The sequence below is a fragment of the Sorghum bicolor genome, chromosome 1 (assembly GCF_000003195.3).
Source record: "Sorghum bicolor cultivar BTx623 chromosome 1, Sorghum_bicolor_NCBIv3, whole genome shotgun sequence".
NCBI classification, from domain to species: domain Eukaryota; kingdom Viridiplantae; phylum Streptophyta; class Magnoliopsida; order Poales; family Poaceae; genus Sorghum; species Sorghum bicolor.
The window spans coordinates 28234255-28250691 of NC_012870.2; the positions used below are offsets into that span (position 1 = coordinate 28234255).

Here is a 16437-nt window from a genome sequence, read left to right on the forward strand (position 1 = left end):
TGGTCACTAGAAACAAGGCTCCGTTGGTTGCCAAAGGCTTCACTCAAATCGAAGGTTTGGATTTTGGGGACACCTATGCACCTGTAGCTAGGCTTGAATCTATTCGCATATTACTTGCCTTTGCTGCTCACCATGATTTCAAGTTGTTTCAAATGGACGTAAAAAGTGCATTCCTCAATGGCCCCCTCTCCGAAACCGTGTATGTGGAGCAACCGCCGGGTTTTGAAGATCCACATCATCCCGATCATGTCTACATGCTTGACAAGGCACTCTATGGGCTCAAGCAAACCCCTAGAGCTTGGTATGATTGTCTTAAGGATTTCCTACTCAAACAAGGGTCTAAGATTGGAAAGGCCGATCCCACTTTATTTACTCGCAAAGTCAAGAATGATATTTTTATAGGCCAAATATATGTCGATGACATTATATTTGGTAGTACTAATGTGGACTTCGGTGAGGAATTTAGTAGGATCATGACCAAAAGGTTCAAGATGTCCATGATGGGGGAGTTGACTTACTTTCTTAGATTCCAAATCAAGCAACTCAAGGACGGCACGTTCATAAGTCAAACCAAGTACACCACCGACATGCTAAAGAAGTTTGATATGGACAAGGCCAAACCCATAAAGACACCCATGCCAACAACCGGACACCTGATCTTGATGGAGACGGCAAGGTCATTGATCAAAAGGTATATCGTTCCATGATTGGATCTTTGCTTTATCTTTGTGCATCTAAGCCTGATATTATTCTTAGTGTGTGCATGTGTGCAAGATTTCAAGCTAATCCGAAAGAATGCCATCTCGTGGCTGTTAAGAGAATTTTTCGGTATCTTGTGTTCACTCCTAATCTTGGCTTATGGTACCCAATGGGCTCTACTTTCATTCTACTTGGCTATTCCGATTCGGACTATGCCGGTTGCAGGGTAGAGCGGAAGAGTACATCAGGGACTTGCCAATTTCTTGGTAGGTCTTTGGTGTCCTCGAGTTCTAAGAAACAAAATTCCATTGCCCTTTCCACCGCCGAAGCCGAGTATGTGGCGGCCGGCGCCTGCTGTGCCCAACTGCTTTGGATGAAGCAAACTTTGAGAGACTTTGGTTGTGAGCAAAGCAAGATTCCCCTCTTGTGTGACAATGAGGGGGCAATCAAGCTTGCTAATAACCCCATAAACCACTCTAGAACAAAGCACATAGACATTCGTCATCACTTCTTGAGAGACCACCAATCCAAAGGAGATATCGTTGTACAACATGTGAGGACCGAATTTCAGTTAGCCGATATCTTCACTAAACCTCTAGATGAGTCAAGATTTTGTGCTTTGAGGCGTGAACTAAATATCGTTGATTCTCGTAACATAGCTTGATGTCTTGCACTCACTTGTTGATTTAGAAACAGGCAAAAACGTTGTGAAAAGTTGTATGAATTTTTTTTAAATCTACTTTTTCACAACCCCAAGATGTTCATAGTTATGTAATGCCTTCATGAAATCTAGACATCTTTGAGTTGGGATAGGTCTACAATGTGGTTCACCATCTTCTTGTTGTACTGGGAGGCATCGGGACTTCCGGTCCTATTGATCGGAACTTCCGGTCATCATTTTTACCATGGTATAAATACCGTTGACTGGGTAAATTGATAAATTCTTATCCTTTGACTCCCGTCCTCTTCTATCTCCCTCCTGGCGGCGGCGGCGGTTGACCGTCTTCTTCGCCCGATCTCTTTTCTCCTCTATTCCTTTATAAATCCGCTCGCGGGGAGTCTTCCCCTTCTCTTAGAGATCGTTTTGGAGGTGGCCGCGGGCATCAGAAGGGATCCACATGTGGGTTTCTTCTTCAACTTCGTCCAAAACCAAGGTACCGGGTTCTTTTGCGCCCGATCTGTCAATGTACTTTGTTTTGAGTCGATTCCTTGCACGTGCTTGCAGTTCTTTATCAATCCAAGGTCTGTGAATGCCTGTCTTGCAAGTTGCTTGGATGGATTCGTCAGAATAGGTCCACGTGATGTCTGCGGCTCTCTACCAGAACTTCCGGTCCCTGCACCAGAACTTCTGGTGGGTCGTGGACACCATGCGCTCACGTTCCCTCGTATCTATCTGTTGCTGCCTTCGCTTCTTCCTTGCCTCAGTCTCTTTCTCATCTTATGTCTTTTGCAGCATGTCGGATCGCCGTGCGAATCCCTCTCGCTCTGCTTGTCCTCGTCCTCAGAGTTTGGGGGATGGAGAAGAGGATCGTGCTCGTGGTACTCGCGCTCGTCGTACCACCAATCCTCCATCCTCCCGCGCACCGGCATTGACTGATGAAGGGCCGCGCACCTGTCCAGATCGGTCCACCAATCCCTGTCCCCCTCCTCTCCATCGCTCTGTGGTCTGTGACTCTGTTGCTCCAGGTCAGATTGAGGTTGAAGGCCGGGCCATCAACCCAGAGGTTGTTCACAACTCTCCGATGCGTATTGGACAGTTCACCATGAACCGAGTTCTTCAGCGTCCTCAGAACCACTGTCCTCGTCTTCATGGCCCCCGCACCCCTGGTGACTGCATTCCAAGGCGACCTATTGATTACAATTTTTGATGTGAAGTGCATGCGGCAAGACAAACCTTTTGCTTGGTCTAAGTTTGAGGGTGTTGATTATAGGTTCTGATCTCAGTTTCATAATGCTTATTATTTGTCTGTCTGCATGAAGAGGGGCATTCGAGGTCTCACTACTCCTACCATTATGCACAAGGCACCCACTTTGCTTTCGCTTCAAAGTCATAATCATCTAGAAGTAGATGCCCTCATCCAGCGCCTTGAGGACTGGCGCATTTTGCCTCTTATGACCTTCAAACAGGATTGGAATTCTGAGATCCTTTGCCAGTTCTGGGCTACATTATATATTGATGAAGAGCACAAGGTCTTGCATTGGATGACATAGGGTATTCATTACCGCTGTGATTACCGTCAGTTTTCTCGCCTTCTTGGTTTTAACAGGGATGATCGCGCAGCACCCAGTCTCTATGATCTTTATCCCAATGGTGCAGGGAAGGATGACTTTGTTGAGGCAGCTCTCTATATTGATCCAACCAAAGCGAATGGAAAGACTGATGGTTTGAAGCCCTACTTCTATGTCCTCAACAACTTGCTTAGGGCCACTATTGATCCCAAGATTGGTGATGCCACTACTGTGCAGAATCATGCTCCCACCATTCTTGTCTGTTTTGGGCTTGGGAAACGGTTTAGTGTCACCGATCTTATGTGGCGTCACATTCAGGAAGATTCCTTCAGCTCCAGTCAATCCTTCCCTTATGCTCCCTACCTCATGTATATCATTGAGCAAGTCACTGGTTTTGGTTTTCACCATGATGTCACTCATCCGGATTGAAATGTGAAAAGGTTGCAAGCCAAAGCTAGCAAAGGGAAAGAGCCTGCAACTGATGTTGGTGGCAGTGAACCTGAGCAGGCTGCTGATGATGAGCCCCATGTTCCTTTGATGGATCCTCCTCCTAGTGCCTTCGGTGGCCGTGGTCGTGGTCGTGGCAATGCCACTCGCCATGCCCTGTAGCGCTCAATGTCGTATTTTTCCTACTATCAGGCAAAGTAGGACAGACGCATGCGGTGCCTTGAGGAGAAGGCTGGTCTTCTTCCTGCTTCTCCTCTTCGCCCCTTTCATGATCCCTATCAGGAGTTTGAGCAGCAGGATTTTCAGCAGTCAGGTGCCTTTGATCCTTCTTATGGGGCTGATCTTCCTGCTGGTTACACCATGGAGGATACCGAGGCTGGTTTTTGTTATCAGGATATCTTCAGTGGTGCTGATCACATTACCAGGACTTCCACTTCTCGAGCAGGCCAGTCTACCTCTGCTGATCCTTTTGGCAAAGCTTCCCTTGTCGACTATGGCGATGATGACGACGATGCAGATGATGAGTAGTTCGCTGGTGTTTCTCGTGCGCCTACCCTTTTTGGCACTTGCTGCCAAAGGGGGAGTGTTAGGCTTATCTTTAATGTAATAGGGGTAGTCGAACTCTTTTTAAACTCTCTGCTTCTAAGTGTGGTGAACCATGTCGTAAACCTTTATATTTTGTGTGATGAATGATTGTAGGCTAAATCCTTCCTGTTTTATCTCTATCTTTGTTTTGCCCTCTTGCTGTGATGAGATGTTTTCTACAACGGTTATGATGAATAACCATTCAATTTCTTTCAACTTTTTCTTATGATATATCCTGTCATGTGCATCACGCTTTCACTTGCTTCACACACTTAGGCACCCCACAGATTGCAGGACTTAGGGGGAGCTCATCCTAAATGTATGCTATCTTGCTTATAATCAAGATTCGAAACTTCAAAACTCATGCATACATTAAGGGGGAGCTCAACCTAAAGCTTGGAATTTAGAATCTTACTTTCAATTGTTTACATCTCTTGTAAGCCTAAGTTGGTTGTCATCAATTACCAAAAAGGGGGAGTTTGTAAGTGCATTCGCTCCCATTGTGGGTTTTGGATAATTAATGACAATCAACTTAGGGACTAACATGTTCTTAAAGTACAATCTACAGGAAATAGCCTATTTGATGGAGTTAAATAAAGAACCTTCGGTAACCTGCAGCTCCTACGGACTAAAGACGTTTCAACCCAAGTTTACAACTCTGTTCTTTCTTTTTGGGTAATAGGAAACGCAGCACTATCAAGAGGGACATGAAACTAGTTGGCAAAGTGGGGATAAAAGTGCTCTCGTTGCTGGTCCTTTTCTTAGCGAAGTTAGCCGACCGGAAGCTCCGATCATTCTGATCGGAAGTTCCGATAACTCCTCAGTCACCTGCTCGCGCTTTAGCTTTCTCTTCCGGTGGCTGGCCGGAAGTTCCGACCTTGCACCGGAAGTCAACTTAGTGGAACTCTGCTGAGTGTGTCGTGTCTCAGCTTTCTCTTCCGGTGGCTGACTGGAAGTCTCGGTACGGACCGGAAGTTCCGGTCCAGGACCGGAAGTCCACGCTGTAAGTTTTCTGCGGAGCGTCTCGCGTTTCAGTTTTCACTTCCGGTTCTCGTCCGGAAGTTCTAGTACTTCTTCGGAAGTTAGCGACACTTTGTCTAACCTTCCCTCGCATGCCGTTGCTCACTTCCGGTCAGTGATCGGAAGTCCTGGTGTGCGTGTAACTGGGTCTATCCGTTAGTCGTGAGTGGACCGGAAGTTTCGGTACCTGTCACCGGAAGTTCCAGTACCTCACTTTATATATTCTTACCTCCTTTCTAACCGTTAGATACAACAGAACAACTCTCTTTCTGAGCCTTCCAACTTGTCTAAGCTGTGACTCACCTACTCTCTCTCTCCCTGTGTCTCCGAACCTCAATCCCGATTGTTTGAGCTAGGGAAGTGAGATTAGAGAGTGGGAGGATCGATCTACGACTTGAGCACTTGGTTTCCCCTTCTTGCAGGCTGGGTTTGTGTTTATTATTCTTGGGTTCTCTGAACCCTAGCCAGCTAGGCGTTCTTCGTGGTTGCCCGTGTTGATTTACTTGTGAGGGCACCCCGAAGTGTTTGTAACTACATCTTAATTCTTAGTGGATATCTTAAGTTGACCTGTGTGGTTGCTTGAGAGAGGAGACCTTCGTGGTCAGACCTTAGTGGTCACCTCAACAACGAGGACGTAGGAACTCCTTAGTGGAGATTGCCAAACCTCGGATTAAATCTCTTGTCTTACTGTGGTGGTGGCTTCGACCACCCTCTTGCTTTGTGAGCTGTTATCTTTTCCCTCCTCCTATTTCACAGGGTGATATTCTTGGATCCGCAACTAGGAGTGGAAACGAAGTCTGTGAAGATCAACATCAACTTCAACAATCTCTAGGAGTGTGTGGTGATACTAGATCTGAACTCCCACTTGTCTTCTCTCTGATTTTGCAGTATCTTTAGGTGACTGGAAGCTCATGAAGTCTGCACCGGAAGTTCTAGTCAAGCTGACCGGAACTTCCGATCCAGACTACCGGAACTTCCGGCCTGGTTACTAACTTCCGCAAGTTCAAGTTTGTGAGTTTCAGATTCTATCAAAAGGCCTATTCACCCCCCCCTCTAGGCCAATCAGGTCCTTTCACTATTTAAAACCATTGCTACATAGTGACGCTGATTTTGGTCACCACTAGTAGTGGCTAGATTGCAAGAGGATACACATTAGAGAGGTCTAAACAGCGAGGCCAACTAGCAGGTTGACATGGCTGATTTGACTCTCGTTCTCCACCCAATAAACCTACGAACATCTCTTAGAAAGACCCATTATGATGAGACATATTAGACGTGTCCTAGGACCGGTAAGACCATCTAGCACGCATATATAGACCCCATCGAGGGACTTGTAGGACAGCATCAAGGGGTTGGAGAGATAAGGCCGGGGTAAAAGGTAGATAGCTAGATTGGTAAAATATCGATTGTGTAGTAGGATATCTCAATCAGCCATATACCTCATATTTTATATGGAGTAGGTGTAGTCTTATCCCGATGAAAAACCAATTTGGTATAATTTTATTTCATAGAGTTTTCCTTATTGGATTGGACAAAGCCAGCATGTTTAGATTCTAAAACTGTACTGGGTCCAATTTGAGTGTTAATATGCACCCTTGTTTGTTAGTGAATCATATGCAAGTTTAAAAAGATATGGTAAAAAGAAATGATGTTCCAACCCATCGGCTATTTTTGCTGTAAGCATGATGCATGCATCGCAATTGTTGTTGTAAAGATGATACGTGTATAAATCATCGGCCATGTTTGGATTTTCACGCCCCTATCTTGTTTTGGAGGTGACTGAGCTTTCTTTTATGGGCGATCCATCAAATCAAACCCTTTTTTGTGCCTTTTTCTATGGACCTTTGTTTTGTGAATCTTTCAAGTCCCCAATCACTGGTTGTCTTAGTTCGTAGGTGCGCAAGGCTAGCTCTTCGTTTCACCTTTACTATGCCGATTCGAGAAATTGGCATAGTTGTTTTTTAGCCGTTTAATGCCTTGGACAGCAGCAATTTCATCTCCTTTTTTTTCTCTAGCATGACTTTTCACTTTTCCACTGATCCCACAAGACTTTATGGTGATTTTAAAGTGCATTGGCATCCCATATTAAGGCAGACACACAACAATCGATATGCAAGGCCATTTAGAACGCCCATAAATCTCATCGATAGACATGTAAGACAACAAGGAGTTGGAAGACAGAACAGGTAAAAAAAGTGAGTAAATTGATAAAAAAATCAATTGTGTAATTGGTCGTGTAAATATATAGTATAAAGGTGGTCTTATGCTGTTTGAAAACCAATGATACAACTTCATGTCCCGTTTGGTAGAGTTTTTCTTGAATTAGTCTAAAATTGACACGGGCCGATTTTAAAACCAGCGCCTGGGCCACCACTGCAGATACATGTGACCTGAATTTCAATTTTTTCTCTAAACACTGTGATATGTTATTTAATTTCCGCTGCAGATAGGCCATGCTGACACTGTAATATGTGATCCAAGAAGACGTCGCACTAGCAGGAAGCCAACACGTACGTCTGCTGGGCATGCAGTGACGATGTTTGAGCAGTGCCAACGAAGGCGACGGGTCGGTCTCTCTTCTTCTCCAGCCGAGATCGATGGATGATCTCTGTTTGGCGCCCACGGCTTTGTCTCGCGGCGCCTGACAGGACAATGTGGCCATGTCTCTAGAGCAGTCACGCGATGATGAATTATTCTCTCATATCCTGACACGTGCCACTGGTTCTTCGACACACACAAGTGTGATGTGGGTGCCCCGCCGACCGCATCACTGTAGAATCGTAGGGGGTTCAGGACCGGTTGGTTGTGGCGCAAGTTATTAAAGCCTGAATAAAATTTCGGCTCCTTGATCTTCACATGCGATTTTTTTTAGATCAAAAGTATTGTCTGGCTTTAATTGAAAGCATATCAAGCCAACAAGGTCTGCTCGGGAAACCAGCTTGTGAAGAACAAAACGCTACAGAGAGCGACCCAGCACTACCAACTCTAGCAGCATCAGCAAGGAAGGTCCAGCCTTGACAAAAGAAAAACCAGAGCATCAAGCACTACGGGAGAATTGAAATTTCTCAAGTGTCGCAGGCTTTTCCGAGTGCAAAAAATCGGGCACTCGAAGAAGCCAATCTTTCCCAAGTGTTGCACTCGGAGAAGAATTGCACTTGGGAAGAAGAGAGGCTTTCCCCGAGTGCCATAGCTTACCTGGCACTCGGGGAAAAGCAACACTCGGGAAAGGCCCTCTTCCCCGAGTGCAACACTCGGGGAAGAGCCGCACTCGGGAAGTAAAGTGTTATTTGATGGCCCAAGCCAACGGCGCCGTCTGAGCTTAAAATAAAAAAAAATCTTCTCGAAGTGCCAAAAATAACCCTCGGGAAAGGCGCCCTTTTTCCGAGTGCTATGGCATGGCTCTCAGGAAAAATGCTGGCTTCCCCGAGTGTCGTGGGCTTGGCATTCGGGAAAGATTCTCTTCCCCGAGTGTCGTGGTCCTAGCACTCGGGGAAGGGTCTATTCCCCGAGAGCCACGGAAGGCACTTGGAGAAGAATTTTTATTTTTTAGTTTTTTTGCCCCATATTTTTTCGGAGACCTTCCCGTATTATTTAAAACTTCTTGTTCAAATTTGAGAAAATTTTAACTTTTTATATATTTCATTAATTTTTTGTGTTTCATTGATTTTTTTGTAAACTTCAAATTTGAATTATAGGTGCATTGAATAATGGAACTTTTTTATTCAAAAAATGATATTCATGATTTTTGGTGTATGTTGAGGCTGTATCCAGGAGCTCTCATGAAATGTCGAGCATCTTGTTGTCGTAACATGAGGAACAACTTGTGTACAAAGTGTATTTAAATTATATAAAATTCAAACGAACTCCAAAAATCATGAAACTTGTGTGGATGTCATGTTGTCGCATGTAGAGGCTATGATAAAAATTGAGAAGGTTTTGAGAAAGTTGCGATGTTGGATACCTAAAACCTAGACATTTCCGCTATGATCAATTGGGATCATATGCGGATATGTATAGGTTTTGGGCTTCGTACGTCCCAACTTGCTTGAAATTTTCTCAAATTTTTATCATGACCTCTACATGTGATGACACAACACCTTGACAAGTTTTGTTATTTTTGGACTCTGTTTGGATTTTCTATAATTAAAAATCGCTTTTCTAACAAGTTGGTGGTCATGTTTCGTGAAGAACATTTTTGAAATTTGAAGTGTGTCTTTAAACACGGCCTCGGGACATACTCAAAAATATGAATATCGTTTTTCAAATCTCCAAATTTTAATATTTTAGGCACCTGCATTTCAAAATTACCTTTTAGAGAAAAATTCAATCAAACCTAAAAAAGTTAAAATATATACCAAAAAGTTATAAAAAAGTTCCAAATTCAACATATTGTCTATGATAGTGTATGAAACCAACATAAAAAATTTGGAATAAAAAAAACCTTTTTGGATTTATTTTTTGTTTAAAAATATAAAAGAAATATTTTTTTTTAAAAAAAATACACAGCCGCAAACCCTAGTGGGCCGCAAGGCTCAAAAGACCCTTTGCCGCCGACCAGCCCAACATAAACCCACCACCCTAAATCCACTTCATTCTTCCACAAATCACTCGACTGCTTGCTTGAGTTCCCAGCGCTGCCACACCTCGTTGCCACTTGCCAGGGCCATGTTCTTGGAGCTCCCTTCCGCCGGCGCCGCACGGCCACCAGCAGCAGCCCGTGCGCTCTCCCATCGGCGCGGCACAGCCACCGGCTGCAGTACGGCCTGCAGCTCGCGTGCCTTCTCTCCGGCGCAGCACAGCCACCTGTGCGGCTCGGACACCAGCTGCGGCGCAGCCGGCAGCTCGCGTGCCCTCCCGCCGGCGAGGCGTGGCCACCAGCTGCGGGCCGCACGCCTCCCGCCGCCACGGCACGGACACCAGCTGCGGCGCGGTCTGCAGCCCGCGCGCCCTCCCGCCGGCGCCGACGCGGCGCAACCACCAGAGCTTGCCAGGGAGGGACGACTTGGCGCACTGCCATGGCTGGTGCTGGCCAAAGAAGCAAGAATGCTGCTGAGGGAGAGCGTGAACATTCCAGTAAGGGGAAGAAGATTGCTGATAGCGGTGGAAGCTCGTCTTGTCAAGCCGCCGGAGCTGGTGACGTTGTCATTAGTACAAAAGATGAGCTTGCCTATGATCTTGCAAAGTTGCCATGGCGCTGCAATGCAATACTATATTTTTTAGTGGTTTTGCTTATTAAGCACATGGGTTTATATTGTAGTATTCTTTAGAGATTCCTGAATCCCGAGTCCTCACATGTGAAATGAATATGAGCTTTGTCTATGTAACGAATGTGAGCTTATGAGCTTCGCTATATATGTGTGGTTAAGCATAGCAGTCTCTTTTGTCTTATATTGATATATTTTTATGCATATGTACCTGATTAATTGTACATTTACATATCATCGTGACATTACAAAGCTACTGTCGTATTTCTGAATCTTTTAAACTTATGCATTATTTAATAGTTTTGTGAGTAGAAGAAGCACGTTCATAAATGGCTAAAGTGCTCAGCCATGGTAGTTCTGAAAATATGCAGGGTCAACATGCTCAGGGATTGTGGTCTTGAGCAAAATCCATAAAATTTTGCAGTTGTTTACGATATGTTTTAGAATGGCATTGAAAATATGCAGGGTCACCACGCTCAGGGACTGTCATTGAATTGGAGCACTGAAATCTCTGAGAAAAAGTCTGAAATACTAAAACTAAAACTAAAACAACTAGGGTCAACTAAAATTACCGATTGCCAAATTGATGAGTTGTGTGTTAATCTTATTTCTCTGAAAATGTTTTTGCCTAGTTGTATTGGACATACAAAGAGTCCAGTTCTACACAAGAACCTTTTTTTGCTAACACTAAGATTACTATTGCAATTCCGTGTACTTTATGCAGGTTTGCTGTGGGCAATAAATATCTTCTCATGGTGTTCCTGGAACTTCTCAGAGGCGACATTTTTAAGGTGTTGTTGAATCTTCTTGGAGGCAATTCTTCTCAAGGTGTTGCAAGATCTCGGAGGTGTAAGCAACAATCATGTAGTAAACTTGTGGACATGAACCCAACTAAGTTCACACTATATGTTGAGATTAGGATAGCTTGATATTAACTGACATGATTACATATGTACTTGAGTTTGACAATTGAACGAGTGTTCAATTTACACCATTTTAAATATATCTAGTTTATTTTTTCCTACCTATTTAATTGAGCTCAATAAACCCTAAACCCTAATATATATATGATTTGTTGTTTACATGGAATGGTAAAAAACAAAAAAAAGATTTTCAAAGTGGCTTCCCCGAGTGCATGGGCAGCAGCTCTCGGGGAAGAGAGCTTCTTCCCCGAGTGCCTAGGCTGCAGCGCTCGGGGAAGAGGTTTCTTCCCCGAGTGCCTAGGTTGCGGCGCTCGGGGAAGAGGTTTCTTTGCCTGGGCTGCGGCGCTCGGGGAAGAGGGTTTCTTCCCCGAGTGTTGCACTCGGGGAAGAAAATTTTTAAAAAAATAAGAAGGAAACGGCGCCGGCCGGCAACCAACGGCGTCAATTCTTCCCCGAGTGTTGAAACGGCTCTCGAAAAAGCCTTTCCTGAGTGCACGATTTTCTACTCTTGAGGAAGACGTCTTTCCCGTGAAGAGATATCCCGGATACTCTTCCCCGAGTGTTGCACTTGGGGAAGCCTCCCCGGGTGCAATTGGACCTTCTCCGAGTGCATTTGGCACTAGGGGAAGCCACTCCCTCCCGTAGTGAAGAAATAGATTACAGATTATTAGCACTAGTCGTGGCTATTTGAATCATCTCCTCTGTTAAGGGCTTCAACTTAGGCTTCAGTAGAGAAATCCAAGTCTTCACCAAGGAGATCGACTTGTAGACCAAAATCGTGGGCGCCGACACCGTCTTCTTGTTAAACACCACATTATTGCGGGCTTTCCATAACATCCACATAGCACCTGCACATACAAACATCAGTACCTCTTGCTTTACAACTCTATAACGATCAACAACTTCTCTGTCCCATCCAAAACTATCTCTAAAGAAGGACCAAAGAAACACAACAATGGGGCATTGAAAAAGAATGTGATCTGAAGTCTCTGAGCCATCGCAAACCAAACAGTCCTCTTACCCTGACCGTTTTTTCTTTTTCAGTTGGACAGCACACTGAATCTGATCATGTGCTGCCATCCATAAAAAGGTCTTGACCTTCAGAGGTATATTTCTTTTCCATACTAACATCATCCATCGATCAATCACCCCCCATATGTCATCATTTTGTAAAGAGATCTCAAAGAATATTTTTTTGAGCTATCCAAAAGCCAAAAATACTTGATCTCTGCCATCTGTTGGTTCTGTAGCACTTAATAAGTCCAAGAGACTATCCCTTGACAATGATTCATTAAATTGTCTTCTGTATTGTAGTGACCAGTGACCATTCACAAAAGCTTTGGAGACCTCTAAATCTGGGTATAAGGTAATATTATACAGATTTGGATAACTAATTTTCAAAGGGCATCTGCCTAACCAACAGACCTGCCAGAATCTGGTTTGTACTCCTGATTTCACATTAATTCCTCTTCCCTTTTTACACCCATCCCTGATATCCAGTAGAGACCTCCAAAGTTGAGACCCTTTCTATTTCTTATCTAGAAGATACTCTTGTCACCTAAATATTTCTTTTTCAGCAAAGAGCAGCACTGACTACCATCATCTCTCTCAAGCTTGTCAATCCATTTAGCTAATAGGCAAACATTCATAACCCTTACATCAAGAAAACCAAGACCTCCAAATTCTTTAGGTCTGCTCAACGCTTCTCATTTGATCATATGATATTTCCTTTTCTTGGATGTCCCCTGCCAATAAAAGCTTGATCCACTACTGGGAATCAGGCCTTGGACAACACCTATATTTGGTTGCAATATGGCTATTTTGGTTGTAACTGGAATCAATTGCATCTAAGTCTGGTGGTCGACAGATGGTTGCAGTTGGAACGGTGCAATAGCCTCAGGCAACCACACTTATGTGGCGTTGCAACAGATTTTGCTATTGCAATGAACAAAAAAGCCTAATGCAACCAATAGTTGGTTGCAAGAACAAATATTGCAACGATTAGATTGGTTGCCTAAGGTTCTATTGAGACGAAACACTTGGCTGCAATATTTCACAATTGCCATGAATGAATGTGTTGCCATAGAAAAGTATTGCCACTCCAATACTAAGTGGGCATATGGTCATATTACCACAAAGTGTGATCCATTGCATTAAAGTGCTTTTGCAACATATCAGATATGGTGGCAATAGATGATATGGTAATGCAATGAACTAGACTTTGAGGTAATATACGTAGGTTGCAACGAATTTATGTTGGTAGTAATAGAGGTCACATGCAACAAACAATTGTTGGTGGCAATAGATTATAGGATAATGCAACAAACAAGTCTTCGAGGTAATATATGTAGGTTGCAACGAATTTGTGTGGGTGGTAATAGAGGTCACATGCAACAAACAATTGTTGATGGCAATATATGATATGGTAGTGCAACAAACTAGTCTTCGAGGTAATATATGTAGGTTGCAACGAATTTGTGTTGGTGGTAATAGAGGTCACATGCAACAAACAATTGTTGGTGGAAATAGATTATATGGTAATGCAACGCATCCAGTTCGTCTCAATAATGCATATTGCAACCAAAATCAATGGTTGCCTATAATTCTATCGCAACGAGAGGAATTTGAATAGCAGTTTTTAAATTATTTTCACACCATGCACATCACATATAATAACTGATACATTCATTAATTTAAATTGTCTCAAACCAAAGTAACATGACCAGAATTCTGGTTAAAAGAACATGACCATAGCTAACAAAATAAAGACACCATATTTAACTAAGTTCACAACATTGTTTAGCATATAATAAATCGATCTAAAAATGAGTTCGCTGGTTGCTCCATCGCCCATCAGCTACACCATCACAAATAAGCATCTTTGCAACTTGTCATTCTTGTTGGTGTCGGCCATCAATATCAAGGCATAGAAGCTTTCTCTAGTTGTTTTGGTTGTCCAAGTTTCTCTGCAATTCATGAAAACATATATGATTAGATTCATGGAGTAATTAGCAATCATAGAACAAGAGCAATTGAGATCAAACAATTCCAAGCACATTCAGCCCTACAAGAACAACTGTGTCTTGTCACTGCTGGGAAAAAATGCTTAACATTTCAATCTATAAATAATTTCTGTGAGCATCCAATGGGATACTAGAGTTGTTAAATGTAGTTTATTTATCCCCACACGTTAAACAAAAGCAATAGCAACATAAATGTGTTTCAGTATACACCAGATCAGTTACTGAATCCACTTAAATGTCAAGTGCAAAACAGCTGTAGTCAGTAAAGAAATTGGAATGGCAAAGTTTATTAAATATATATACATTGTAAACATCACTTGTTTCTTTACTGGAGGGCATACACAACACAAGGCATAGGCAAAAATCTAGCAATGACATAGTAAACATCACCTGTAGATCAAGTTATGAGGATTCAAATCAAAACGTTATTCATACCTGTTGATTCTTTTTCTGATTACGAGTCCTCAATAGCTGATCGGAACTCACTTTGCCCATTTGTCCTCAGCCCACTTTGCATCTGATATTATGGGCCAGACCGATATGAAAAAATCATAAAAAATAATAAACCAAATTCCATTTAGTAACTATGATAATTAGGCATCATATTTAGCCTCCCAAGATCGGGATAAATTAGTACTCGAAGGCCAACAAAACATCGAAGACGTGAACCGTGTATACACAGATTACAAATAATGTCACATTGTAATATGATTGCAAAAGTAAAACATTTGTGCTACAGAAAATAAAAAGGGAGAAATCAGCTTCAGTTTGCAGTTCAAGCAAGTGATCCCTGTGTGTATATCCAAACCTGATGGTGAAAGCAAAAGGAGAAGAATCAGAATTATGGAGCCAACAGAATTGTACATAGAGGGCACAAAACATAGGAAAGTTGCATTAAGAAACAAAGAATGTTATTACTGGTATCCAACACAAAATTGGGCCTAAAATAGGAAAGTTGCATTAAGAAACAAAGAATGTTATTACTGGTATCCAACACAAAAGGGAATGGCAGCAAAAATTACTATTTCATATTTATTGACCACAAAGTTCAGGAATAAATTCTGTGTCATTTCCACATTCCACCTAGAGCAATTGGCTGTCATGTAGGTATTCAAAAGCAATAAAAAAATGTGCAGCGAAATTTGTAGGAGCTAAGACATCAAGGCTTGTTTTGATAAATGGTGCGGAAGATATTCTTGTTTTGATAAATGGTGCGGAAGATATTATGAGGAAATCATGGGTAATCAAAATAACCTTGTAAGAAAGAAGTCATGTTGTAGTCGTGAATTATGGAACAATTATCTGAAAAGACCATGTAGCCTATGCATCCCTTAGATTAACCTGAAATATAGCAAGCATTGTGTCAGGGAATAATAATTGTGGCGAGATCTTTTTGCGATAAAATCTGTGCAATGGGGGTACTTGATTGAGAACAATGAATGGACACATCAGGTGTTTCCTTCAGGCCAGAGCAGGGACGAACAATAAGATTATGGTGTTAAACTAAGAATACATATTCCTTTGCGATGTGCAGATGACCTATTAGGAAAGTACCCAAAAGCTAAAGTCATAAATCAATAACTTAACATAATATAAGAAAGTTGTGAAGCATGAGAGAACTGAATGCTGTGAAGCACAGATATGTAAAAAAAAAAGAGAAGTAAATTGGCAACATAAATCACCTGCAACAAATTGTTCAGCTGAAAGGCATCATCCCAGGTATCTCCATCTATGGAGCTTTCAAAGAATGGTTATCAGAAACTACTGCCGCACGTGACCTGAAGGTTGAAGAAATTAAACAAAATCACTCGTATCTTGAATGGAATTGGAGATAGGAATTACTCCTATATTAGAAAATTAGGTATACTTGCTCTGGATCCATGAGATGGGTGTGCGGGAGGAGGCCTCGTACCTGGGCTGCTGCGCTGGTGCGCCCTGCAATCGCTGGAGCTTGCCGTGCCTGGTGCGTTCAGGGCCTGCCGCGCTGGTGTGAAAGGTAGCCGTCGTTGCGCTCGGCAACAGCGTGGCTGACCTCGGCAGGGGCTGGCAGGCCAGTCGCGCCCGTCGGGTGATTGCTGGTCCTCCTGTGGCGGGCTGCACGGTGTGAGTGAGAGTTGGCGTTGGGCTAGAAGAGGCGTTGGGAAGGAAGGACGGATCCATGCACGGCCAGCCGACGTAGGAGCAGCCGAGCAGGAGGTGTAAGTCTGGGCATTCGGGTTACCCGATTTTTTCGCGTCGGGTAATTCGGGTAATTTAAAATTCGATAATGAAAATTGTTACCCGATATTAGTCCCGAAAAAACACTAC

At 43.2% G+C, this 16437-nt stretch overlaps 1 long non-coding RNA gene across 1 annotated transcript; it reads right to left on the reverse strand.

Annotated features, from left to right (window-relative positions):
* Window positions 13790–15633, reverse strand: LOC110432305. Its single transcript, XR_002449723.1, has 4 exons — window positions 15553–15633; window positions 15385–15471; window positions 14566–14938; window positions 13790–14073 (listed from the first exon to the last, which is right to left on the reverse strand). It is a non-coding gene; the product is annotated as an uncharacterized LOC110432305 (long non-coding RNA).